The sequence below is a fragment of the Ambystoma mexicanum genome, chromosome 6q (genome assembly GCF_040938575.1).
Source record: "Ambystoma mexicanum isolate Mex_15411 chromosome 6q, UKY_AmexF1_1, whole genome shotgun sequence".
Lineage (NCBI taxonomy): Eukaryota > Metazoa > Chordata > Amphibia > Caudata > Ambystomatidae > Ambystoma > Ambystoma mexicanum.
In genome coordinates, this window is record NC_090937.1 from 117,999,969 (window position 1) to 118,027,803 (window position 27,835).

General features: G+C 44.4%; 1 long non-coding RNA gene across 1 annotated transcript in view; it reads right to left on the reverse strand.

The window, feature by feature from the left end:
• LOC138515459 (uncharacterized) overlaps positions 1-27,835 on the reverse strand; it is a 169,568-nt gene that overhangs the window by 123,338 nt on the left and 18,395 nt on the right. The window contains exons 2-3 of the long non-coding RNA XR_011282014.1: positions 15,105-15,176; positions 14,901-14,985 (exon numbers count right to left, since the gene is read on the reverse strand). This is a non-coding gene — a long non-coding RNA (uncharacterized lncRNA). The remainder of the gene's footprint in view (positions 1-14,900; positions 14,986-15,104; positions 15,177-27,835) is intronic.

Genomic DNA, 27,835 nt, shown 5'->3' on the forward strand with positions numbered 1-27,835 from the left:
AATGGACTGTAGATGTCACAAAGGGTGAATCTGAATATACTTGCACTTCCTTGTTCTCACTGTGTTCTAGTGCCAGTATTAGAGGGACTAGCACCTTGCTTGCCCCAGTCTCCTTTAACCTCACTACTGCCATTCCAGTATGTCTCTCCTGCGTGGTCTGGTCTATGGTTGATGAACCATCAATGTAAAGTACTTCTGCCCCCCAAGGGCATTCTCTCTCACTTTCAGGATGCTGTTTTAGCTTTCTGTATTTGTGGTGCAGTCGTGTACATAATTGTGTACATAATCTCCCTCTTCAATTGGTTCACCAGTCGGCATCTTACTACTTCGATGGCTGGATTTGATAGTATCACCTTATATCCCCATGCCCTTTGTGTATTCACTGTACGTTGGGTCATTCTAGTATTGCAAAGAGAGCATGTTCCACAAAAAGAGTGGTGCTGCATCCCATGGTTATACTTGCTGATTTTTCCACTGCAAATGCCGCCGGAGGTAGTGCCTGCTTGCAAGAGTAGTGACTTCTCATCACTGGGTCTAGTTTCTCACTGTAGAAAGTTAATGGCTTATGACCCGTGGTTGTCTTCTGTGTCAGTACGGCGGTCATTACTACTCCGTTGGAGTGTGAGAACAAGTGTGAGAACAAGTACAATGTGTCTTGATAGTCTGGAATCCCTAAAACTGGAGCTGTGCATATTGCTAGTTTCAGCTCCTTAAGCGCCCTGGTCATTTCTTCTGTCTATTGTAATGTGCTGTCCCCTATTTAGGCTTATTTTAGTGCGCTCAACAAAGGCCTTGTGCTGTAGCCGGCTCTGCAGTAATTGCAGAGGCCTAAAAACTGCTGCATTTGTCTTATGGGCATGGGTTTTGGAGTCTTTCAAATTGTCTCTGCGCTTTCTGGTGTCACTTTTCATCCACCTTATTCTGACAATATTGTAGTTTGACTTTGTCTAACTTATACCCCCTTTCTGCGAGCACTGTTAACATGTGTACTGAGTCATATCTGGACTGTATTTCTGTTTTACCACAGATCAAAATGTTGTCTACGTACTGTATAACAGTACTGTCCAATTGTACATTACCCAAGTCCATCTGCAGTACTCTGTTGAATATGGAAGGGGAGTCGCGGTACCCTTGTGGAAGTCGAGTGTGTTTCCACGTTTTATTTCAATGTAGGAATGAAGTCAATTCTTGTGAGTCTGGATGTAGTGGTATAACGAAGTAGGCATTCTTCAAGTGTATAACCATGAAGTGGGTAGCTTCCGTAGGAATGCTACACAAAATTGTTGCTGGATTCGGAACTAGAGGAAATTATGCTTCTGCCTCGACAATGTGGTTCAAAGAGCGTAAATCCTGTATAAAATGCCACAACCCCCCTGTTGCCCTTTTCACAGGGTACACCACCATGTTGCACAGTGATTCTGATGGAATGAAAATGCCTTGTTTAATTAGATCTGCAATGGTCTCTTAAATGACCTCATCTGCCTCCCTCGTTAGAGGGTATTGCTTTACCCTCTGTAAGATTGCTCCTGGCTTAAGCTTTATGTTCACTGCTCCTATTCCTTTCAAATGCCCCACGCCATAGGGACTTGTGGTCCATAAGAGACTCGGGATCTTGGCAAATTCTTCTTCGAAAAATGACGGCTGTGCTTGTAGCATCATCACCATTCTCTGTGGTACCGGCCTCTAGTGTGTTTTCTCAAAGTATGTAATGCTAATTTCAAAAACCATCTCATGATCTGAGCGGTTGTCTTTCACCAATTCTTCATCAGTCACAGTAGTTAATGTACCCGTCTCCCACTAGAATCACTGTACTCCATGCACGTCCAGTGTCATTTGTCCGTGCACTGTTATCCTGTCTTCCCCCACTATTACTGCTTCTAGTTCTAACTGGATCACCGACTCCTCTGGTTCGTCCAATGGTAGTTCTGGTCTGAATATCTCTTCATTTGGAAGCCACCACAATTTTCCCTGAATCCCCGGGAGCCATAGTATTATTACTTCAACTCCATATTGGAACAGCTCTTCATCTGCTGGCATCCCCCTCTGTACTCTATGTGCGCAGTAGGCTTGATCATTTCACTCACATTTAGAAGGTGAATCCCAGATGTGGAACACACTGTCCCTTGATCAGTGAATGAGATGGTCATGTTGAGTTTGCTCATAATGTCTCTGCCCATTATGTTTACTGGTGTCTGTCAGGAATAAGATTGTCAGTAAAAGGAACCAAATCCATTGCCCCAGAAAATCCCTGCGCATTGTTGGCGTTGCCTGACATTGGATACCTTCCCACCCTGATAGAGGCTCAAGTCAACCCCTTGTCTACGAGAATGGAGAAGGTCTTGTCACCTATCGTCACCCCTATAAGTGGTTCCTCTCCCTGGTTGGGTGTAATCGACAGGATAGAACACATTAGGTCTATCTCTGGGTTGTACTATTGTGGGTACAAGGACATTCCATTTCCTGTGAACGGGTTGCTCCCCACCACAGTCACCCCTCCCAACTTTCAAATGTTAGTCATTCCCATTGAGTCTGTGCCTGTCAGTGTCCCATCATTTTGCTCTGTCGTGTATGGTGACTTTACATTATTCTGCATCTGTGGTGCAGGTGGAACCTGTGAGTAGGGCTGTGCGGGCCCCTGTACCTTCAGTGTCTGTGTCATGTGCTGGTATGATTGTGTGTGTGCATCCGATGCCTGCACCTGTCGCTGTGTTTGGTCCGGAGCATAGTAATCAGTATTTTCTCTCTGGTATGTGGGTTGATATTGCATCTCCCCATTCTGTTGCATTAGCCCTGCTCCTGCAGACTAGAGAAATGTGACCTATCTGTCCACTCACACAACACTGGGGTGTTCCTCCAATTTGTCTCTGATATCCCCCTGAGAATCCCTCTTGACCTTGCTGGATCTGATACCTGTTCCCTCTTCCTCTAGGTGGTCCCCTCTTCCCCTAAACCCATGATACGCATCGCCCTGACCCAGGAATCTTCCTCCCATAGGTAGCAGTCTGTACTTTGCATGCCGGATAGCTGGTCCTTCCGTTCTCATTAACACTGCCCCTTCCATCGCATACTTTGATAACTTCGTCTGCACTAACTGCGCCTCTTACTGATATCTCTTTTTGCGCTTCTTTCTCGGGTTATCTTGCATTAGCCTACAATAGTATATTATAGCGAGTTGGATTTTGGACCATGGTTTAGCCTCTAACCCCCACCAGCTTATGAAGCAGATTTTGCACCTGCTCTGGCAACCCTTGATACAGTATATGGTAAAACAACCCCACAGTTTCGTCCCATGGTTCTCGCGTTTCAAGTCTCCATTTCTCTTGAATAGCTTGAATATACTGCAACAGGTCTTCGTCTTCCCCCATTTTGCATGTCATAATTGTGCAATGTCTGAGATGTCTGGGTATTTGTACTTTCAGAGCGTGCCAAACGGCCGCTCAACAGTTGTTAAACTGTGAGCTATCATGCTCTGTATTTTGCAGGGTTACTCCTGCGTATCTGGCCCTTTTCCATACATCGTCAATAACCTCCCCAAGAATGGCCGTAAGTACATTTTTCATGTCACCCACTGCTAATGTCATGCTTACCATTAGTCTTTCTATCTCAAATATCCACTTCCCTGCACCCACAGCCAAGGAGGGTAACTTACACCTCAAGTTGTCTTTGTCAATCTGATGCCATTGTATATATTGAGGTCGTCCCCCCCTTCTATAATAGTGGGCATTGAGTCAGTGCAGTCTTTCCACCCTGTCTCGCTGTGTCTTTGGTGGCAGTAAATGCCCTCACCAATTCTCCCTTCTTTCAGACTGGAAGGTCTCTGAGCCATTGTCTGTATGGGGTCTGCGCTGTGTAGGATGTCCCTAGAGTGCTGTGATCCTTCACCCCTGTCCTCCCTGTAGGTGGCTTTGTCCTCTCCCCACACTGTGTCTCAGTCTGGGCTCTTCCCTTTATGATGGTGGAAAGATCACTCTACTTCCTCATCCTCACTCCCTACTAAATCATCATCGGACCCGGTACCACCACCTTCGCTGTCAAAGTTGTCTTGGAAGCTAAGCCTCCTTATCACTGTGCCTTCCTGATGCCCGTCTTCTATGTTATTTACGCTCCCGCATTTCCCTCTCACAGACATTGTGATGTCATCTCTGTCTAGTAGCCGGATCTCTCTGCTAAGTCTCCTGCCTTGGTTTCGCTCTCATCTTCCCTGCTCCTCTACTTCTTCATCATCACTAAAACATGCTAAACCCAACCTTACCCGCACTTCCCTTACAGCGTGCTTTTCTTCTTCTCTGTGCTGTCACTCTCTAAGGAGCCGCTCTACTTCAAGCTTCCTCTTGTCCTTCTTTATTTACACTTGCCTTTCCCTTTATTCTTCTACCCTCCTACTCACATATCCTCAAGCTCTCTTTGTCTCTGTGCATTTCACTCCTCTCGCTCTTGCGCTTCAGACTTTTGTTTCTCCCTTCGTGCTCTCTAGCATTCCTCCTTTTCTTCTTTCTCTCACCTCTCTACTTCTTACATTATTGCTGCTCATTCTCTTGCTTCACTCATGTCCTTGCACCTTGCTACTTCTTGGGTAGTGTCTCCCTATTCTCCGGCTACCTTCATGTCTAGTTTTAGTAATATGTGTCCGCCTTGCCACTCGTTCGGAAACTATATTCTCTGGTCCCTCCTTTCTTCCCTCTATCTCGATGTCAATCTTTTTTATACGTGTTTGGATCTCGCTGCACTCTCTCTTTTCACTGCGTTCACTTTCAGCTCCCTCGACCACTTGTCCGGTCTCATCCAGCCCTTCCCTCTTGCTGTATGCTGGAGGTGCAAATATTGGATTTGTACACCCCGCCACTGCTTTTAATTCTTTACTGGATATAATCCCTGTACCCCCGCTACTGCGCCATCGCTCTCTCGTTCTGGAGGAGGAGAGGTAGGGGCCTAGGGTTTTTCGCCAGCAGCATCCTGTTGGTCCAGCATCCAGTGTTGCCGCGCCACATCCCCTCCATCATCCTGGAAAATTTTCCACAACTCAAATATAGCCATTCACTTGCTCAATTTCTTCCCCTTGTAAGCCTTGTGTATATGCACGTGTAATGCTTGCTGCACACATTTGGAGACGCTCCCTCTTTTGGCCATGATTTAGGCAGATTACCCTCTGTGCTTCATGTCTATTCTGTGATACATTTACACATTTTGTCCTAATATCTCAGAAGGGACTTGCACATGTGCTGTAGGGGTGTGTCCCCCACGGTATTGCCACAGTACATTACTTTGATACTTACTTGACCTCAAGTCGAGGTTTTCAACACTTCAGCTGTAATCAAACAAGTTCTCTTTATTTTCCCTCAATACCAAATGTTAAAATAAAAGTTTAAACCAAAAAAATAAAAAGCCTCTCCTGGCATCGATCAATGCCATGGGAGTGCTCCGCGCACCGCCCTACTGCAGCTCTCCGCCTTCGTAGGCACACCCACCAATATTGCACATGCACCTTTCGCACACCGCCCCATTATAAAAATAACTGCTGCACCACTTGTGCTTTCCAAATCCTATACACAAACATTACTGGTGACGTCACCTGTGTAATACAGAAAGAAAGAGAAAGAATTGCAGATACCTGCAATTGACCCCAACATTTCCCAATGACACCAAGACCCCAACAAATACAAACAACAAATATCCACGGCCATCTTCCTGCCTCCTAATAGGGGATACCAATACTTCACATGCTCAATCTTTACCTACAGCATCGCCTTGTAGATAAAAAACCTCTCTGAGACTTAACCAGAAGAACACCTTCTGTGATACAAGCTAGCTTCACTTGCTAAGCCCTATACATGGGGATACCGTCTTCCATGACTCGAGCTACAATGCCCAAACCACAGGAAATCTAATATTTACTCAGCTTTTATCATCTGTACCCTTGAGCCAATCACCTATGCCAATTGCCGAAACTGCTTGCCTCAAGATCGAATGTTCCCTAACCATGAACAATTAACATCCACCTCTGCATCTTCACACCCATACAATATTCAACACCACCCCACACCCAACATCTGTTCACCATTTCCCCTATTTGCTGTATGGCTGATTCTATACATAAACTCCGTGATCAGCTGATGTTGCTGGCCCACCTTCTCTCCCCCATTCTGCCACTCCACCCTTCTGGTCTGCTGGGCATTTCATGGACATCCGGCAGGATTTTCTCCAAGGAGTCTTCTGGTTGCCTCTTCACAGGGTGCACCTTCCGTGTAATTCTCGGTCTCCGTGGGTCACCTCACAGCCCTCCAGACATTGTGACGGGAAGAGATGGTTTTGTGCCGATCGAACGTAGCCAACCATCCTCTGCTAGCACTTTGTAACAGTATACCAGTATACCAGAGGACGGTGGGTGTTCGTACCAATAATGTCAAAAGTTAGCATAATATTCGGTGCCCATCCAAACCCTTCACCATGGCAAAAACTGAGAACTCAGCCATGGGGCAAATAAACCATCTTTATTCTCCAAAAGACAGGGATCATATAGGAAACAACGAAATTTCCGGCAATCACAGCCGACGTCACTTAGTTTTGTTTCTTAGTGATGTCATAACCACCAACCCATCCCAAAAGCCTAAGGGCTGTATCCATAGGGTAGCTCGGGTGAAATCACCTATGGAAATCCCCTATGTGAGTTATTTCATTGGTCTTCCCATGTCAGGTGGGTTCACCTGAGACATCCCCAAAAACTATTCATTACTTTGTTTCAGGGTCACACAATGACCATTGGCCCCTACAACATTATACACCACCCCTGGGTTGGAGCGTCTGGATTGGCTGGAACGGGTTTCCCCAGGTCTGCAACCCTGTTCTGTTGACAGCGCTCGGTGTACCTTTTCATGGTAATGGGAAGACTGTGTGTCCCCATTGTTGCCACTGATATAGCCACCTAGCCTGGAAGAGTGCCTGCAGGTCGCAATGTTCTGTGGACAACACATGCATCCATCTTGTCTGCAATTCTGTGAATAGCTCCTCTTCCCACCATGAGTATAAGACCATTGTTAGGCTCGGCTGGGTCACATCGGTGAGCACCATGAAACTGAGCCTTTCGGTCTACAATTATTGAGGATTTTATTCTGTATTTCGCAGGTGGCTCACCTGCCCTTTTCCTTGGCTGTGAACACTGGCTCTGCTTTTCCTGCCGTAGAGTCTGCATCACTTCTTCTATATTTTGAGGCCTACGGCATCATGAAAATTCACTAGAGTCCTTCTATGCTTTCAAAATATGTTCTAGTACTTTCTGCTACATAGATTAGTATTGATTGAGCCCTTATGGGTTTCTTATATGTCCCTGTAGCTCCTTATGGTTAGTTGTGATTAAGCGATTGCAAGCTAGCTCCATGTCTGCTTTGCTGTCTTTCCTTTCTGCATTTAGCTAGTGAAAAGGAAAATCTTTTGACAGTATGCATATATGTCTGTCCTCTATCTACAGAACAGTGTAAGCCTGTACTACGTGTGTGTGTGTGTGTCTGCGTAACTTCGTGCAGGCGTGCAAGTTTACTTTGTGACTAACGTTGCTATATCGTGTTGTCACTAGTGACGTCATCACAGCTGGTTGTTATTATAAGTTAACCTGATCCAGTGATGAGGCACCTGTCTCCGCGAAGACATCAGCTGGATAGGGTTTGAATGGTTGTCTAAGAGAATATCAGTTCCCATACGTGGGATACACTGGTTCACCAGGTGGTTGTCCACACAGCGAATGGCAACTCTCGTTTCTTATACTTCGGGCGGGCATGCATATATCTATCTATGTTTGCTTATTGAGTGCCAAAAGCCCTCAGGCATCCAGACGGTGAAGAGACAGAAAAAATTAAGAGGAAGTGAAGAAACAGAGAAGAGAACAGAGAAACAACTGCGCAAGCTATGAAACAATCTAGGGGACATGAGGGCCATTCTGGGGACCCTCTCTTCATTGGGGCTAGAAATGATGCCTTATTAGCCAGATATCAGACATCTGCAGCAGCATAAGAGGTCTATGCTTGGGTTAGGAAGGATGCTTGTTTGGCCCAAGTGTAGCCAGCCCTGCACAGCCAAGCTACTTGTCATGTGGCCTGTGTATCCTTTTTTATGTTGAAACAACTATCCCAAACCAATGTCACTTTCTGCTGCCATAGAGTGGAGATTAGCCAACACCAGACCCACTCTCATGTTGCCTTGACTGGCCTGCTTGTCCACCAAGAACAGACCCTTAAAACTATGTAGGAGTTTGTGGGAAGGGGCTACAACTAATTATACCCCTAAAATTCAAACATCACCCCCTCTGCTCCATCCTCAGCATGGCAGCCCCCTGCCAAGGCTCACCCACCACGGCTCCTGTTGTTGTCTGCATAAGCACTGCAGTACACCCACACATCAGCTGACAGAAGTCACGTGGCCCATTTTAGTTTAGAACTTTATTTGTGTTGGTCTTTTTCACCCTGTATTGCCCCACTTTACCCTGTATTCGTGTATGGCCGTCCTGGAGGTCTTGATCATGGATCATGGACATTCCTCTGGACTCAACATTCATTTGACTTAGTAATTTTCTTTGTTTTGCCATCTGTCCTGGATTTTCTTCTTATTTTGTTGAAAAATTGCTATGGTAATTTCTTCTCATGCATTTGTACTGAGGAGGCAGAGTAGTGACGATGTGGGCCATATTATTTCTTGAAGTGGTGTGCTCATGTCTTTTGAAGAAACTGTGTATTATCTCTTTCCAGAGGACACGCACATCTATATTGTCTTGTTGCTGCTCATGCCTAGTGCATGTCTGTCATTCCCATGGCCACCATCCTCAGACACATCTTCATCATCGGCCTCATCAGTTATGGGCATGTTGCATCAGATGGTAAAATTTTGCAACATATAGTACATGCCCACAATCGGGTAGACATTCTCTGGTGGGTAAATACATGCACCACCAGCCTGTGAAGACACCGGGAGTGATTGGTAGGGTCACTGAATGTCTGCTTGATGGGGTTGTGAGTCTGGGTTTGGGTAGCACGTAGTTGTGCTTTCTGGAGTTTTATGGATTCCACAGTGGTGTTGTGAGTCAAAGGCAGATAGAGTAACCAGCATCGCCCGGAACTGAGATTGCAGGATTATGATGCTAATGACTTTCATACAATGTGATCACTGAAACCCTCTTATTGAGCAATGTTCCTGACACAATGTAACATGCATTTCAGTGGCTCTGGCCACACAACATGAATGTACTAATTAAAAACAGCACAGCAGTGCAAGCAGGACAGATGAAACCCATGCATGTGTCAACGATATGGAAAAGGCATTTATTGGAAAGCTGAAAAAACATGCATGTTGACAGTGTGTGGTACAGGGAGGGGTCTCATGAGCCACAACTGAATTCAAGGTCTACGTGATTGGTAGTGTTTCATGATGAACTATTCAGGTTCTAATGTTTCCCTCTGACATCCCAGAGACAGTCATCACGTCCAGAGTCTCGCTCCCATCGTGTAACATGGGCTACTGGCTTCCTAATGGGAAAGAGTGCACGACATGGGACCAAGATTTGTTGTCCTACTCACACATGGCACGAGGACACATAGGAGCTCTGCCACATGCACAGAAATGTTTTGCATTAGCCAACAGTATTTGTGCATGGCATATCGTGTGATCTCTGTGTGCAGTCACCAAAAGGTGCGCCCATAGTGATGAGGTAGAGTAACATACAAAGCAAATTTGTAGTGGCGTGCATGTGTGGAATTGAGAGATATCATGTGGATACCTAGCTGCAATGCCCGGCTTTGAGGTAGTTCCTCCCGGTGATTGGTATGCAGCTTTGAGTCAGGAAATCATGGATGGAGATGGGGAAATATGGCATATTCGTGTGTGAGTAGCAGGTCAGCATCACAGACTATCTGCACGTAGATGGAGTGTTGTGTGCATCTGTTTCTGAAGACCCAGTCTCTTGCCCTGTGTGACATAGGGGCCAGGTGTGCAGTCGAGTCCACACCATATTGGGGAAGCACACTATGACATCACATAAAGCCTTGGTACTGGCCAGGGGCACATCTTCATTGGGGAAGGCACTGCGGATGAGCATCTGCCTCATCATTGCTGACACCCCCCGTGAGATGATCTGTGAGAAGCATAACTGGGTGATACTACACGCCAGCGCCACAGTGTGCATAAATGTGACTGGGGCTACAACATTGAGCAATGTGAGGGTTGAGCTCCCCTGATCCTCCAGTTATACTGGCACTTGCTGCTGGAAGAGCTGGATTGCATGCCAATGGTGATTGAAATTGGAAGAGGGAACCATTAGTCATTTAGCTCCTGATTAGCAGGTTAAGTCTGAAAACAATTGAATGGCAGAAACATTATTTCTGTTGCATACTGAGAGATGTGGTCTGGATATCCAGGTGAAAGCTAAAGAGAATTAATCAAGAAATGAGATATGATCCAAACGGCCAGCTCAAGTGTAAGAGAAGTGAAACAAGTTATTCATGTTGCATACCGGTAGATGAGCTTCAAAATACCAGATCTAGGACAAGGAAGTTAAACAAGTCATGTGTGTTTCATGCCGGAGGATATGATATAGCATTTATAACGCACCTATACACAAGTGTTTCATGTGGTTTAAAAGGTCTGAGAGTAGTGAAAGCAATCATTCAGGTGTCCTGCTGGTAGATGTGAGTCAACATTCCAGCTCAAGTCCAAGCGACGAGAAACAAGTCATTTGTGTTGTATGCTGGTAGATGTGGTTCAAAATTTCAGCTCAAGTCTATGAGATGTGAAACAAGTTGGAGGATGGTAGATGTGCTCCAAGGTGCCAGCTTAAGACTTAGAGACGAAAACCCAGCCATTTATGCTGCATACAGACAGACGTGATTGAAGTACCAGCTAAAGTCCAAGAGTCTTGAAACAGGCCCTTCAGGTTGGATGTTGGTAGATGTCGTTGCAAGTGCTTGCGCGAGTTCCAAATGACGTGAAATCAGTCATTTATGTTACATGCTGGTATGTGTGGTTCAAATTGCCAGCTCATGTCTAGGAGACGTAAAATCAGCATTTGTTCTTAAATGGCGGAAGAAGTAGATCAAATTGACAGATTACGTGTAAAAGAACTGAAGGGTGTGTATTACAGGCGGGCAAGTGATTACACGGATGCATGCAACTACCTTAAATTACTCGTGTTGTACCCGGATAAACGCTTCCGGATTACCTCTAAAGGGAACAGCAGAAAGGCATCCCTCGTGCGCACTTCCAAAGAAGTCTCAAGGATGCCGACCACTGAGGATAGCCGCACACGAGAAAACTTGCATGATTAAAGCTGGCGAGTGTGGGGCAGACATCCAACCCAGAACCACGACGGACATTTGACTGCTGAGAAGTGTGAATTGCGTCACGGCGAATACCAGTATTTCTCTTTTCATACAGTTTATGTTGTGTTTTTTGTTGTTGGAAGGAATCATCACAAAGCAAAGAATACTTTATATGTGCAGCTCTGAGAAAGGCTACAAGCATTTATAAAAGGCACCCCTTTCTTAGACTCTTCTTACAGGTTATGATTCTCACTAGAAAAGAGTGCTATGAACCTCGCAGTATTGAATAATGGAGCGTGTCCAGAAACGCACTTTGAAGATTAAAAGGGTGTTTCCCTACTTCAAAGAAATGTTCATTCTTAAAGAAATTACTGAAAGCCGTATTTCATTATTTTTACCCTTCAGGCCACCTCCATTTGACCAAATCACACTAAAATGTGGGCGAGTGCATTTTTGCTGTGTGTTATTTGCGAGTGTCCTCCACTGGGTGAATTAGCACCACTTACTCTGATCCTGGCATGGTCTCAGAGATAACTCTTTAGATGGCAGGTGAGATGGTTGCATAGTTTACTGATCAGGGTTTTCCAAATATGGGTTCGCTCAATAAGTGCTTGGGTGGAACAGAGGAGCAGGCAGACAGAAGATGTTGCAGCAACTGCATACCTGTCCTCTCTATTACACCTACTAGTATTGTTGCTCGTATCTGTATTTGCTGTGATATTTTCGACCAACTGTTAGATCAAGAAGTAGCTGAAAGTTCAAAAGGACTTTATTTTTTAACTACAGCATATAAAAGCTTTTCTCCCTCACTGTCAGCCATCTTGGTGATTGACCTCTTTGTCTCGTTCATTCTGTGCTTATTTGGCGAATGTAGGGAAGACCCATGCTACATATGTACTTGCCCCAATCAGCCCCAATCCGTGAGGTCTCTTTCGGATGAACTCGGTTCTTGAACATCACGAGCATTGTTGGCGTGAAATGAAGTGGTCACAGCTGCAGATGTCAGTGTACATGTCTCCACTGGTTATCTCTGGTTTCTCAGAGACAGATGCACAGCTTCCAAGGAATGGTGAAGCAGCAGTTCCCAGTGTTCCTTGTCGTCTTGGCTCCCTGTGTTCTTAGTGCCAGTGAAGTTGGGTTGCAGAGTAATAGTATCACAACCCACTGCATCCTGTTGGCTTGGTTCTCTAGAGACTTGTCAACACTTTCTGCATTGGTTGAGGTGTCTCAGAACCTCAACAACCAGAATGCCGTTTTTTGGTTCTCATTAGGCTTGTCCACACATCCTGCGCCATGGTTGCAGACTGTTGGGACCAGCAAACAAGCATGCCATTCTCTTGATTATCTTGAAGGGTGTTAGCGCTCGTGCCCCGTGGTTGTAGAGTGTTGAAACCGAAACAACCCAGCATGCAATTATGTTGATTCGGTTGAGGGTTGTCAGGACTTGTGTGCAATGTTAGCAGAGTGTTGTATTGTATTGCATTGTTTATTTATATAGTGCCTATGCACAGGCAAGTATTAACACTACAACACCAGGCATTCCGTTCTTCAGTTTCTCTTGGGGTTTATCGGCACTCCTATCATATGTTTGCAGAGTTTTAGAACAAATGCACCCAGCATGCAGACAGTTAGATGCAAAGTACGCAATTCTTTTGGTTCTTTCAACTCTTGTCAGCACTCCTGCACTATGGCTGTGTAGTGTTAGAAGCACACCACCCAACATGAAGTTCTTCTCTTAGATGCTGCATCTAGCTCAAGTTCTCCCTCTGGGTGGCTTTCCACCTCCTCAGTCATCCTCCAACCCCTCACTCGGTGACACATTTCAGAGAGAGCTACTTTCGGCGTTCTACCCCTCTTCAATACCTCTTCTGTGATAGGGGCACTCTGCTAAGGGCTTCTATTCTTCATTAACATAGGTCGGAAATATCTACTCTCAATGCAATTTTGTTTGCAAGCTTGGGCATGTTTATGCACAGATATGTCTTTGGGTTGAGGAACTTTTTAGTGATATCAACTAAGAGACCTCTGTGACCCGATTTTTTTTTCAATAAAAAAATGTGTGTTGCATGGCTGTAGAAGAAACAGAGACATAGGGCCTCATAAGTTTGGCAGTAGCCGTGCCCTTATTAAGGGCATAGCTACCGACAAACTCGCTACCGGCCCCGGCACCTGCGAATGCGCCATTACCGGCCCATTACGAGATGAATGAGCCGGTAATTGCCCACTCGCGGGTGCCGGTATGGCCGGCGTCCCGATCCCCATTCTGCCGCATAGGGCAGAATGGAGGTTGGGAGCATGGTTGCACCGGCACCGTTAATAACGGTGCCGGTGCATCATGAGTTCTGCTCGCGGGTGCCGTTCTGCACGCCTGGTCACACCATGCATGCAGTTCGGCACCGGCAAGCAGAACTCGTAATGTGGCGCAGAGGTAACAGCGCCGGTAGCACTACCGGCACCATTGTTGCCTTTCCGCCACATTCGTAATGAGGCCCATAGTGTCCTTCTACTCCGTATAAAGATAAGAAAGAGGGAGGGTTTTTTCACCCACACTAGTTGTGCCACAAAAATGTTTTGTTGCAGACTTTTAAAGTCAAATATCCATGGATCAAACATGAATGTTCCTAAATTGTTTTATTTGTTGGCCCTTTTGTGATTACACGTGTTTCGGCACGTCATGTGCCTTTTTCAAATCAGGGCTTGTCTTAATTTGTCAATACATTCATTGAATTAGGTAAACATTAGTTGCATGTCACCAAAAATTATTATTAATGTAAACCAAAAAATTAACAATGCAAACAAGATGCATAATGAGAAGAAAAATGACATACCCAAACAGCATTGTTTCCAAATATCATATGTCCATAAAGTAAATAGCTGTGGAGCAAATGAACATAGTTGCAAAATGTGTACACACATATAAGCACAGAGATGTATGATGGAGGATCGGGTAGGATATTTTGGGGTTTGTTGGTAAAGAGAAATATCATCATGGGAAAAAAAAAAAATTGGAAACAGAAAATGAAAAAATATATGGGCTAAATTAAAGGCCATGAATTGCCCGAGGTGGATCTTAAACATACTAATAGCCTTACAAAGTAACACCTCCACCAGGGTCCGACTAAATGATCAAGGCGATGTAACTGACAAAATTAACATCAATATGTGGGTAAAGCAGGGGTGTGTTACTGCACCCATGCTATACAACTTGTATATAGCTAACCTGCTGGACCGCATATCTTTAAGGTCAAACTGCCTCCCCAAATTAGGAAAGACCCCTATAATAGAAATGCTCTATGCAGACGACCTGACCCTCCTTGATCGTACGATGACCGGCATAAAGGACGTGTTGAATGAATTACCAGACTATTCAACACAGCTAGGTCTCGTAATCAATGTGGAGAAAATGAAAATAATGACTATCGCACGTAAGGGACCCTGTCGCACTGGGATAGATACCAAAGTGGGAAAAATTGAGGTGGTGGAGCAATATCCCTACTTGAGATTGGATTTTAGAGCACCTACAGATTATGAAGCCATTAAAAAAACACAAGATAAGAAATATATTGGTTATTTACTGCTATAGTATTGTCAACTCATGAGGCTTACCTCTATGGGTATCCTGTATGTGAGTCGGGTATATTCTCTGTATCATCAAAGATCCTTAGACCAAAACATTTGTGTTCCTCACTCCCTGTTGGTAAATAATTCTTAATTAGTCTTATGTCCTGTAGTAACTATACCGTTAGTCATTTTCAGGGTGGGTATTTTCATATTTAACATTTGTAGATGAGACTGTTCAGCTCTACTCACCTCCATGGTTGTGTTCTTGTTGCTGGGTAGAGGATGGCAGGCAAATTATGCCTCGATCGGGCACTTGATTGTCTGTTTAGGGTGAAAAAATATTTGTGCCTTAGCTTTAATATTTTACAATTTTTTCTAAAAGCATGTACAACTCGTTCACACATTTATCATGTATTCCCTGTAAGTCCTTTTCTTTGCATGTATTTAACCAAAATTCATTTGTGAATTGTGTATGTCTCTGTTTTTCTGTTGCCTATCTCTGCATAACCAGCTAGAAACTAACACAGTGAGTTATACGGAGTCATGATGCTACAGGATCTGTTATTTCTATAAACCTCGTCTATTCACGTGAATCTGTGTGCAGACGGATATTTCCTCAGAGAACGGAGCAGGAAGGATAACAGTCTCTCACCCTATTTACTTGTATCACTCAGCGTGCATTCAGCTTCTTACTCGGTCGGCGTCCCGGACACCACATTGAGATTTCTAGCCTTTTACATGTGTAGACATGTGACAAAGCATTTGTAAGGGATGCTTGTCCTCTTTTAGTTTTCATTGTTTATTGTTGATGTTGGTGCTAAGGGCGTGTCGCAACTGTAATTTCCACAATACACTTGGAATGCAATGCTTTCAGGTGGACATTGCCGCCCCTGGCTGTCTCTCCAAAGGAACAAAACCGTTCTGCACACATATACAAAGACTCTGATTCATTGAATATGCTATGCCTATATGTAGGCGTTTTAAACATAATGGCCATGCAGTAAATCTGCTATATCTTAATATATTAGTAGTGTGAATATTGTATGCCTCATGTGCCAGTTGGTATGGCATTATGAGATATTGTATGTAGAAAGATCCTAGTGCAATATCTACCTGCCCAGTAGCTGTCTATTCATACTCTGGCCATATTGTGATTCTTCATTGTCACGGGCATATTATTTGTAGGTGTAAATTCGCCTATCCCACTGTAAATGAGGAGTGGCTAGTTTGATTTTGAGGGACCAGATGTCTGTATTGTGTATATATAGTAAAACATATAGACACAGTGGTACAACAGACTCAATAGTGATAGTATTATATAGTACCTTCAGAGGTTTAAATAACTCCAATGACTACTGCAGTGTTTAGTGAAGGTTTTATAGGACTGCTAGTGTTTGCCAGCATATTTCCTCATTGAGACCATCCAGGTGGCTTCTAAGCCTAAATGTCCATTGTTGTTCTCTCCTCAATAGAATAGTTCTCAGATTGCCTGCTCACTTAGGTGCCAATACATTTTCTAATGCAGTCCACCTTACGTCATTCTCTGTGTGGTTACTTGATACAAAATGTTCCACAAGAGGGGCAGTAAGCCTTTTTCTTCTAATATTAGCCCTGTGTTCACAGATTCTAATTCTAACTGCTTTAGTGGTCATGCCCACATAGTTTTTTCCACAGGGGCACTTGATCAGATATACCACATTTGTGGTGTTGCAGTTTGTAAAAACCCTCTGTTCCCACAGTGTTGTCTATCCTATGTCCACAGTAGTTGAACGTTTTGTGTAAATGCATACCAAGCATGTGCCACATGGTGCATGTTCTACGGCCTTAGGGTGTTGCCACAGCCTTGATTGATTGTCCATTTCTTCTTTCTCTTCTCTATAGGTATGTACCAGGGCATCACCAATGTTTCTCCTTCTTTTGATCGCAAAAAGCAGAGTATTTAATTTATTTTCCCCAACGTTCAGTAGGTACCACAGTTTTCTGATTTCTTTCTTGATACGATTAACTATCGGTGAATGACTAAATACCGCCATTATTTGGTTCTCATCCCTCTTCCTTTTTGGATTCTCTTGGGATGTTAGAGGCTCTTTTCTTAGCATGTCGTATCGTTCTTTCTGGGTAGTTTCTCTCTCTTAGTTTTTGGCTGAGATGTATTGCGTGTGCATCAAATTCCTGCCTTGTAGTGCAGTTATGTCTGAATCTCAAAAATTGCCCGAAGGACAAGTTCTCCCGTAGAGTTCTTTGATGAAAGCTGGTCAATTCTAAAAGGGATTTTCTGTCCATAGTTTTTTGGAATACTGTAGTTTCTATTGTACCTTTTCTGGTCATTTGAGGTCTAGAAACGTAGCTGTGCTCTTGCTGAAATCATGGGTGAATTTGAAGAATGGATACAAGCCATTCAGCCAGTTAATTAATTCAGATTGTCCTCCGTTCCTTCAAAGAACATGAGGATGTCGTCTATATAACGACACCAGCTCAAGATGTTTTGTATGTAGGGGTTTGATGCGTGATAGACATAACGCTCCTCAAACTCATCTACATATAGGTTAGCCAAGCTGGGGAAAAGGTGGCCCCTCATTGCTTCTTCCTGAAATCTGTTCATAATACCTTTCATCAACCATAAAATAGTTTCTAGTTAGTGCTATTTCTGCCAGTTCCATAATCAAATTAATGGGCATTTCGATAGGGGGCTGTATGGTCTGGAATGTTTTTTCGACTACTAGGACCACTGTAGTGTATTTGGTGTAGGACTTCATTAATGTAACTTAATTTTTAAGGAAGAAATCAACAAGTTGGGATAGCGGTTCCAGTATGGATCCTATCCCTGAGAGTATCGGGTGTCCCGGAGATGGCAGAATGCCCTTATGTATCTTGGGTAATGAATAGAAAGCAGGACACCTTGGGAATTTGGGGCAGAGAAAATCTGTTTCCTTAGTACTCAAAAATCCTTCCGATAGTGCCTCCTCAATTATTGGATCAAAAAGATTTTCAGGGTACATGTGGGATCTGTGGCCAGTCTCCTATATGTAGTTCTATCCTCAACCAGTGTGTTTACCATAGTCTGATAGGCTGTCTCGTCCATAACTACTATGGCCCCTCCCTTATCTTAGTCTCAGGGATAGGATCCATACTGGAGCCGCTATCCCAATTTGTTGATTTCTTCCTTAAAAATGAAGTTACATTAATGAAGTACTATACCAAATACACTACCGAGGTCCTGGTACATCTTGAGACTCTGAATCTATCAAGTGAAAACATCTATATAGTGACTATGGATATTGAATCTCTGTATTCAAAAATTCCACAAGGGGAGACACTGTGAGTGGTTGAAAAAACATTACGAACCATACAACCCCCAATCGAAATGCCCATTAATTTGATTATGGAACTGGTGGAAATATCCTCACATACCTATTATAAATACTGAGATGGCGCAACCACGAGTTACAGTCGCAGAATCACCCAAAGCTCCTACCTTAGCATCCACGATCAAGGGAAACAAGCACTGGTTCTAAGAGTAGCTCTCGCCACTTACATCGAAGTTTGTGCTAAGTGAAAATCGAGGAAAGATCTTAATAGGGCACACTGTAACCTCCTAAAATCGGCCCACACCATTGATGTCACCATCTTTGAAGCTAAGAAATATTTGAAAGCACAATAGATTGAGGAAGCTGACAATTCATCTAAAGCCAATTATAAAGTTCTCAAACAACTGGAAAATCCCAATCCTAAACTGAATATACTTCTGTCATCGAAGTGATGCTGCAACAGAATTCCAATTTCTTTGTAGATAAAGCAACATATCTTCATGAACACATTTCCAGTCAGGCAACAGACTCTCTCAGATAAGCCACAGGGTAGACATTGGGACCATCTAGGGTCCAACAACAGCAGACTGATGGAGTTCTCATACCATACCATTGCTATCAAGAGAGTACTTACATACACAGGTAATTAAGCCCAACTTTATGTCACGATGACCCACACCACTTTGCAGTTCTTAAGGAATGCAATAATGATCATGGTCTGTTTCACACTGACATCTTTCATCTCTGGTATAACGAAGGTATCACACCGGAGAACATCAAGACTGCTTGGATCACACCACTACAGGAAGTAAACAAACCCTCTTGATACCTTCATCTGTGTCAGTTACAGGTCCATTCCAGCAGTGGCATTGTTTCTTGAAGATCAGGGAATAGTAGCCACCACCTGATGTCACCCATGTGTCAAGGAGGATGCAATGCTGTGGGCTCACAGTCACACTTTTAACCAAGCAGTGACACTGCGAGAGCACTGCCAGATGTGAGGGATAACATTCTGTAAGTGCTTATCTTAATGGTGACGGATGTAGCAAGTTGATGTTATTGGACCTATCGTCTGCCTTCAACACTGTTGACAATCATAGGCGACTTGCTAGATTGGAGCATGCGTTGGGGATGAAGGACAGAGCTGACATTTGGTATCAATCTCTTTGAAGTTGCAGACTCTTTAGGGTAAGAATAGACACCCATGAATATCACTTGTCTCCAGTTGATCAGAATATCCCAGAGCTGGCCTTTTTGTCACTCCTATTATTTAAATGTAATGTTAGGCCATTGCATGGCCTGCTTATAAGTGATGGAGAGCAATTTCATAACTATGCACATGCCACCCAGACCATATGCTGACCTTGTTAGAAACCCCAAGGACCGTCTTGCCCTCCTGATGTCTTTGGTCTCTTTAAGACTTGGATTGAACACAACTGTCACAGTCGAAGTCAGACGAATAGTGAATTTCTTCTACTTGCCACTGAACAACTCCAGGCAAAGGCAATCCATGCAAATTTGCATATTTGCGGATGCCATGCCAAATGCTGTAGTTTCCATTCCAAATTAAGTGAACTGTGTATTTTTTATTCACATTTATTGCTCTTGATGTCGAGTCACATCAACTCTAGCATTAGTTCTGCTGACATCCACCTCCTGCTTTGAAAGCAGATCAGATCTTTACTGTCTGTGAAACATTGAGGGAAGATCCCATGGGCTAAGGTGGACTGTTTTTAAAGCCCTCTTCCTTGAAACCCACTAGCATGTTTTCTGCCATCTTCGTGTCCTCTTAGATCCCACAGCTGCAATTGTCACCAAAACACTGTTGTGCAACTCCTTCCACCCATGTCAAGGGCGCTACACTGGCTAGTGGTAATGGAAAGGGTTTCATTTAAAGCCCTTACTCTATTTCACAATTTCCTGCATGGACCATTCCTGTGCTATCTATACAGTAGTTACAAATGTACTCTCCTCTCCTCTCCTCTTCGTTTTGTTTGTCTCTCTTTGTATTCCTTTTGCATAGATGCCCGTTGGGTGGTTAGCACATTTAGGATCGGTGGGAAAGTAAAAGACAGCATTTAGTTTGAGCAGTCTGTATATTTCCTTATGTTTCTTTATCATGGTTCAGTCTGTTGGGTGTTACAGGGAGGCTGTGTGTAAAATTATGTGTGCAAGGTCAGTTTCTGTTACGTTTCACGGACCTAAAGCAGCTGCTAAAACATCACATATACAGGAAGCTGAAGCTGTTTTGGTTACCTCCAAAAGTTTGGAACCTCTAAACAGAAGTGATTGCTTTTCATTTGGCCACGGGAACCACCCAACATTGGGCGTTTGCAGGCAAAGTGGCTGGTTCACTTTGCCTGAATATCTGCCTTGGCGAAGACAGGCGCGCTAACAATGTTCCTGGCCTCTAAAGGAAGCCACTGCAGTTGCTATAGTTACTTACATGTAAAATTGGGGTCAGAGCTTGTATTCATGTGTTGGAACACACATAGTGGTGGGCTCCTCTGTATCACTGCAAATTCCGGTTTAACGTTTAATACAATTGGGGTAATACTGCCTTAAAAAAGTGAACTCGGTATCTTCAAATAAAAGAATTCAGTTTTACCATGAACAGCAGCAACACGTACTGCTAGATGCATTTTTTCATTGCAAGCATGGTCTCACATGGATTGTTTTTTTTTGCACACACCGACACACTGAGCAAAAAAAGCAAAAAAAACGATTACAGCTGTAGCTTTGTTTTCCAGAATCCGATTGAAAGCCTACAATTACCAGCATGCACAGTAATGCTAACCAAAACAATCACAGCCCCAGCTTTGTTTCACATGGCATGCAAATGTATGCACCACTCCCCTTTCTAATCAACCATCATTTCCAACACTTGGTGACAATGGCCACAACACGCATTTCCCATATACGTTTGTTATTCTGGCAATAAGCCACAAGACTGCGGGCCAATACCGCCCCCGGTAATGCCCCCGGGGACGTAGTTCCAGGGCCTAGCATAGCGAGGGCCTTAACGTAGCCCCGGGGGCATTACCTCGGCGGTATTGGCCCACAGTCGAGGGGCTTACTGCCATTAGTACCCTAGCCCGTTAGACGGGGGTACTAATTGCTTTTAAAAAAAATGTCAACAGAAATGGCTGCCGGGAAAGGGAAAACATCCATTTTCCCTTTTCATGGCGGCCATCGGGAGCGGGTGCGCTTGGAACACTGTTCCCAGCATGTCCGCTCCCGAGAAAAGAAGAAAAAAGAAGGTAAGTGGCGTGGGGAAGGAAAAAAGGAAAAAAAAAACGTACCGTGGTCTCCGGCGGGGGACGATGGAAGCCTCCAGCTGTGTGGAGGCTTGGAGCAGAGATGGCCCCACTCCGAGTCTCCACACGGCTGGAGGTTTCCATTGTCCCCCGCCGGAGACTGCGGTATAGAAGGTAAGTGGGGTGGGTTGGGAGGAGGGAGGAGGAAAGGGGAAACAAAACAAAAAAAAATCTTACCAGAGTCTCCGGTGGGGGACGAGGGAAGCCTCCAGCCATGGGGAGGCTCGGAGCGGGGCCACGCCCCTCGCCGGGAAAAGATAACCTGGCACGCACGGCGTAAAAGGGAATACCGTGTGGTATGGCTCGCAAATGAGCCAATCACCACGCTGTATTCCCGTTGCGCCGCGTGCCGGGTACTAATGCAAGTTAATCCCTTGTTAGGACACTGCCCCGGGGCCTTCAAGCCAAGATGCATTCCACTCTCTCACCATGCACACAGCTTTTGACTGTTTGCTTTTCAGGAAGAGGAGAGGGAGGGGGCACAGGAAGAGTCTTCAGACACCAAAATAAACACACAGTGGTAATTGTGTTTGTTGTGAAGAGCTACCGGGAAGCCGCAGGTGAGCTAACAGCAGCTCACGATCTACAGGTTGGAGGCCATGGTAAGACTCCAGGGTTACCACAAATTGACAATATGCAGAGGACCGAGTGCATGAGATGGAGATGCAGGTAAACAGAAGTGCATGATGGTGTGCGAGTAGCAGTGTGGGTGCAAGCGTTTCTTTTCTTCTATAATCAAAAGGATCAAGAGTGATGGTGCGTATCTAATTCTGAAAGGGCTGGGGTGAGCAAGCTTTGCGAGGGCTTAAGAGAGAGACAGTAAGGCAGGAATAAGAATGTGTGGAGGAAATACCCAGAACATGAGCTGGAACAGACAACACAGAGATGAAGAGAGCACAGGGAGACTATTCAACTGCCAATTAGATAGCAGTAAAGGACAAAGTGAAGGTGAAGAAAATGTGCAGTAACCATCAATAATCAGCATGAATTATATGATATGATTAGGCATTTATAACGCGCCGAAACACAAGTGTTTCGAGGCGCTAATATGGTGTGCAACACATGTCTGTAATATCTGTAAGTACAATATGTGTGCCTTTAGAAGTGTCTAAACGCTCCCACTGTTCTAAGAGCACCTCCTGGAAATAAAGGCACTGATATGCTTTCCCTCATGACGTCTTACAGTATTCTGGCCACACAATAAAGGCGCTGCCGAGCATGTCTTAGAAGTGAGCACTTGTGTCTGGGATTGCACGCAGCATCCTTTTCAAGCCGGCACATGGGAACCACTTACTGTACTCGTCTACGAGAGTGACGGTCTGTGGCTTGAGCTCTGTTTCAAACTATTTGTGATGAGACCGCTTAATGAGAAACAACCCTATGGGACGGTTTAGAAGGATTACTGGAAACCGTTCTTCAGTGATGGATTATATGGCTCAGTAAACTAAAACGAGAGCAAATGTTTTTGGTAAGAAAGACAAAATATTGTAGCTGCACTCAACATATTAGAGAAAATAACAGAAATTCTTCTGGGCAAAAAACACTCGTGTCTGGGTGAGAAAATACATACATCCTAAAGCGTTGCAAGGAATTCAATCAAAATATTACCAGTAATGTTTATGAAAGCTACTCTAAACTTCAAAAACCAACTTTTAGAAAGCCAATATTGCCCATTAGCACCCTGGGTCGGTGCAGGATCCAATCGGATTTCTCAAAACCTCTATCTAATGATCAGAGCCCATGTTCAGAGCAATCTGTGTGCTGCTTGCACTGCCACCTGCCTGGCAGCTCCTCCCACGCTGAGCCACCTCTCCTTCCTCAATCTTCCCCCGCACTGCCCCCTTCATACCTTTCTCTTCTTGGATGGCAACGACCCTCCTCTGCGGTAACGCACCTATCCGATTCACCAAACCTCACCTGCTTTGCTCTGGCACACAGTGAAACAGTAATTTGTGCATGGACGGAGTTTTGGAAAGCGGAACTCCCTCTCTCCTGCGCACTTCTTGTTTGTTGGATTATTACGTAAGACCTGCAGCCTGAGTCCTGGTTTGTCAAGGAACCAACTCCGGGGTTCCTAATTGTAAAGACGATTTGGGGGGTTTGACAAACTGAGGACCTGTAGGCGCTGGTCGGATTGGATGGTCCGGGGTTTGTTAGTTTAGCAACTTTCACATGAAATGGATGAGTCAAGTTTGTTTTGTGTTGAAGACGCGCGTTTCGACCTTAGTCTTTTTCAAGGCTGTGATTTAAAAATTGGTGTGGTGGTGATAAGGTGTACCGAGTGCGGTGATTTTCAAAGTCAATCAGTATTTAATAATGGTCATTTTATACATATAATGCATGTGTTCAAAAGCGATTTTTTAAAAAAACACAAACAGTCGGGACAAAATAAATGCAAAATCACAGCATATAGGGACACCCATGGGAGGTGATTTACCATGTTGGGTGATAGTAAGTGATAGTGACAGAGTGTGGTAATTTAGACACAGTCATATAGCAGTTAGTTATACATCAAGAAGCCAAGTTGTAATATGATTTGTAGCAGAAAAGGAGACAAAGTACCAAGGAAAAGAGAAGAAAGATGAGAATTTGGTAGTTAGTATGTGGAGGGCTGCGTAGGTTTCAATATGCCCAACAAAAAGAGGGTTACAAGATCTTACCCAATTGAGTTATTTTGTGAGCTTCAAAGAGGTGGGCTGGTCCTACCCAGGTGAGGGTGCCAGGAGGCTGGTTAGCCGTGTCTGAAAGGAAGATGGTTTAAAGAGTTTCAGGGAGGGGATAGATCAGAAAGGAGCTAGCGGGTTGGCATAGGAAGGGTGAGTCGCGTGTGTACGCGGCATTTGATTGGGGCTACCAAGATGCTTGTAGCCTTATTAATAATGAGTCCCTTGTTGGCCTCGAGTTTGAGAGGGCAATGGTATGCTTGTGGCCTTAAAAATAATTAGTCCCTTTGTTGCCCTTGAGTCGAGAGGGGCAAAGTTGGCTGGTGAGAAGGATGTTAAGTTGGCCTCGAGTTGAGAGGGCAATGGTATGCTTGTAGCCCTCAAGGCCATTGATTTTGCCTTTACTAAAGCAACAGCCTCATTCTGGTCACACCTAGAACTCACTAAAGAATTTCTGGAATTTTCACTAACTAATACCATCTTCTTTTTTGATCAACAATACTATAAGCAAATCAAAGGTATAGCAATGAGGGCTACATATGCACCCTCCATGGCCAACCTTTTCATGCACCATTACGAACAAGTGCATGCATTTACCAACCATGACTTCAACAAACTGATCCACACTTGGATGAGATACATTGATGATATTTTGATGATCTGGCGTGGAACAAAAGAGGAACTTGACTCATTCCAACTTTACCTTAACACAAACAACTTTGGCATTGAATTAACAGGCTCCTCAAGCAAAGCAAATATAGATTTTCTGGATATCACCATCACACCGATGGGGACTAGGCTTATGACCACAACCTTCAGGAAACCGACGGAAGTCAACTCAGTTCTTCATGCCTCGAGCTGCCACAAGAAATCGGTGATCAACAACATACCCAAAGGAGAATTTCTACAAGCAAAAAGAAACTGCAGTGATCTGCCAGCATTTGGAACGGAATGCACAACACTCAGCAAACGCTTTCAAGAAAGAGGATACCCGGAACAAGCAATCCAGGCAGCCATAACCATGGCCCATAAAAGAGAAAGAAGTACACTCCTGGCCCCAAAAATACACACCAGCAAACAGGCAACAATGGACAGCCCAATACGATACATCACCCAATTTTGCAGTCTTTCTTCTTTCTTTAAATTAGAGTAGGCGTGGACGGACCCACGCAGGCGCTTCCCCATCCAATTTTGCAGTGACAGCCACTGAGTTCAGAAAATTCTTAAAAGACACTGGCACATCTTAACAATTGATGAAGATATCAAGGCATGGATCCCAGAGAAACCCGTTTTAACCTTTACCAAAGCGAGAACACTAAAAAACATCCTCAGTCCATCTTTCATGGCGCCAATCACCAAAACCAGTACCAACTGGCTTACTAACAACAAACCAGTAGGCTTTTATAAATGTGGAACCTGTTCCATGTGCAAATTCACTACCACGACCAAAACTGTAACCTTTAGTTCCACTGACACACACAAGATTGAACAATATATCAATTGCAAATCCAGATTCGTTGTTTATGTTATCAACTGTGTATGTAACCGCAAATATATTGGAAGCACCAAAAGAGAGCTCAGAACAAGGATTAGGGAGCACCTGAACTCCCTGCATTCTCAGGACAACCGATACCCACTGGCGCTACACTGGCAAGAGAAACACCAGTGGGACAAAAAGGATGACATCACCTTCATGGGCCTGGAGAAAATCTCAATCAATATAAGAGGTGGAGACCGAGACCTCCAACTACGTCAGAAGGAAGCAAGACTGATATGCAAATATCGATCTGTCACCTTTGGATTAAACAGTGACCACGACTTTCATGTTTTCTTATAAAAATGTCAACCTTGTTTTGAAACCTGCATGACTCAATTTTCCGTCACCTTCAAAGAGTGTGAATGTCAATAGGCAACCCTCATTAGACACATCTTACCCCCAAACCTTAAAACCTGATGTGTGGCAACCTTACCCTTCCACCCCACCGCACACCTTAGCCGCTTTATCCCTTGACAATCCTGTCCTCCTCACCACCCTCATTGGCCACCAACTGGTCATTGGACTCCCCCATGTCAACCTTATCAGGGCCTTTTCCAATCCTTCCCTCAATAACTCAGCCACCTTAGGCCACTTCATTAACTGTGCCTTAAACACGGTTGTCCACCTTCCCACAGGTTCACTATCCATGTGACGCGTGTATTAACAAACTTACATCCTTCACCTAACAACCTGGTGATTACCACCTGAATACATGCCTTACTAACCGTGCCGGTGCGCCAGTCAGAACCTAGACACGAATGGAATAGACACAAAATGAATAGCCTATCCTGGGGCGGCTCTCAACTAGCCAATCAGATCGCTTCAATTCGAAACCAATCAGGTTGCACCTTCCTTATCTACAGGAAGTAACGTGCATGCATTCCCACCAGACGACCGTCGCCTCCACTACTCCGTGTACCCTCCTGCCTAACCGGATAAGGTAAGCTTCGAGCGCAGTACCACGCGTTCCGGGCAGAATACATCTGCTCTAGCCTGCTGATCACGTTCGCTTTCACATTTGCCCATGCATCCACTCGCGTACGCGGGTTCACTTTAGATAAGACGGATCACTTGTACCATGCTTCCAAGTCCTTGTCCACACTGGCCACTACGCACTGCCCCCTGGGCGCAGCTCGGCTCTATGGAGCCCGCATATCACTTTCGCTTTCACAAACTTGCTCATGCATTCGCTTGCGTATGTGGTTCTTTCTAACTACTACTACCAAATTCTCATGTTTCTTCTCTTTTCCTTGGTACTTTGTCTCCTTTTCTACTACAAATCATATTACAACTTGGCTTCTTGATGTATAACTAACTGCTATATGACTGTGTCTAAATTACCACACTCTGTCACTATCACTTACTATCACCCAACATGGTAAATCACCTCCCATGGGTGTCCCTATATGCTGTGATTTCGCATTTATTTTGTCCCAACTGTTTGTGTTTTTTAAAAAATCGCTTTTGAACACATGCATTATATGTATAAAATGACCATTATTAAATACTGATTGACTTTGAAAATCACCGCACTGGGTACACCTTAACACCACCACACCAATTTTTAAATCACAGCCTTGAAAAAGACTAAGTTCGAAACGCGCGTCTTCAACACAAAACAAACTTGACTCATCCATTTCCTGTGAAAGTTGCTAAACTAATAAACCCCGGACCATCCAATCCGACCAGCGCCTACAGGTCCTCAGTTTGTCAAACCCCCCACACAGTGAAACAGACTCTGCCCTGGCCTCCATTTCTATTTTGTTTTGTTTGTGTGTTGAAACAATGGGTGGCCTGGTCGCTGTGCCATGTGTTTTCACACAAAATGTCTGGGTTTTTGCAACCCAGACTTTGGCCGGGTGTTCTGATAGCTATAATGACCCAATCGGAGGGCTGTACCCGGTGGTAATGACCCACCACCTGCCTTAAATGCCCAATGGCCTACAGAACAAGGCATTATAGCTCATTAAATTGGAATGCTGGTTTGTCATTGTAAACAATGAGACATCAGATGGTTTTAACCACAGTTAACTGTGTTATAAGGCCTGCTCTTTCACGCCCAACATTTTCACCAATGCGCTATGTCTCTTGTTGGCCAACAGTCCACCTGGACAATGGACCCTTCAAAATTTCAAGCTCCTTCGCCAACTTTATT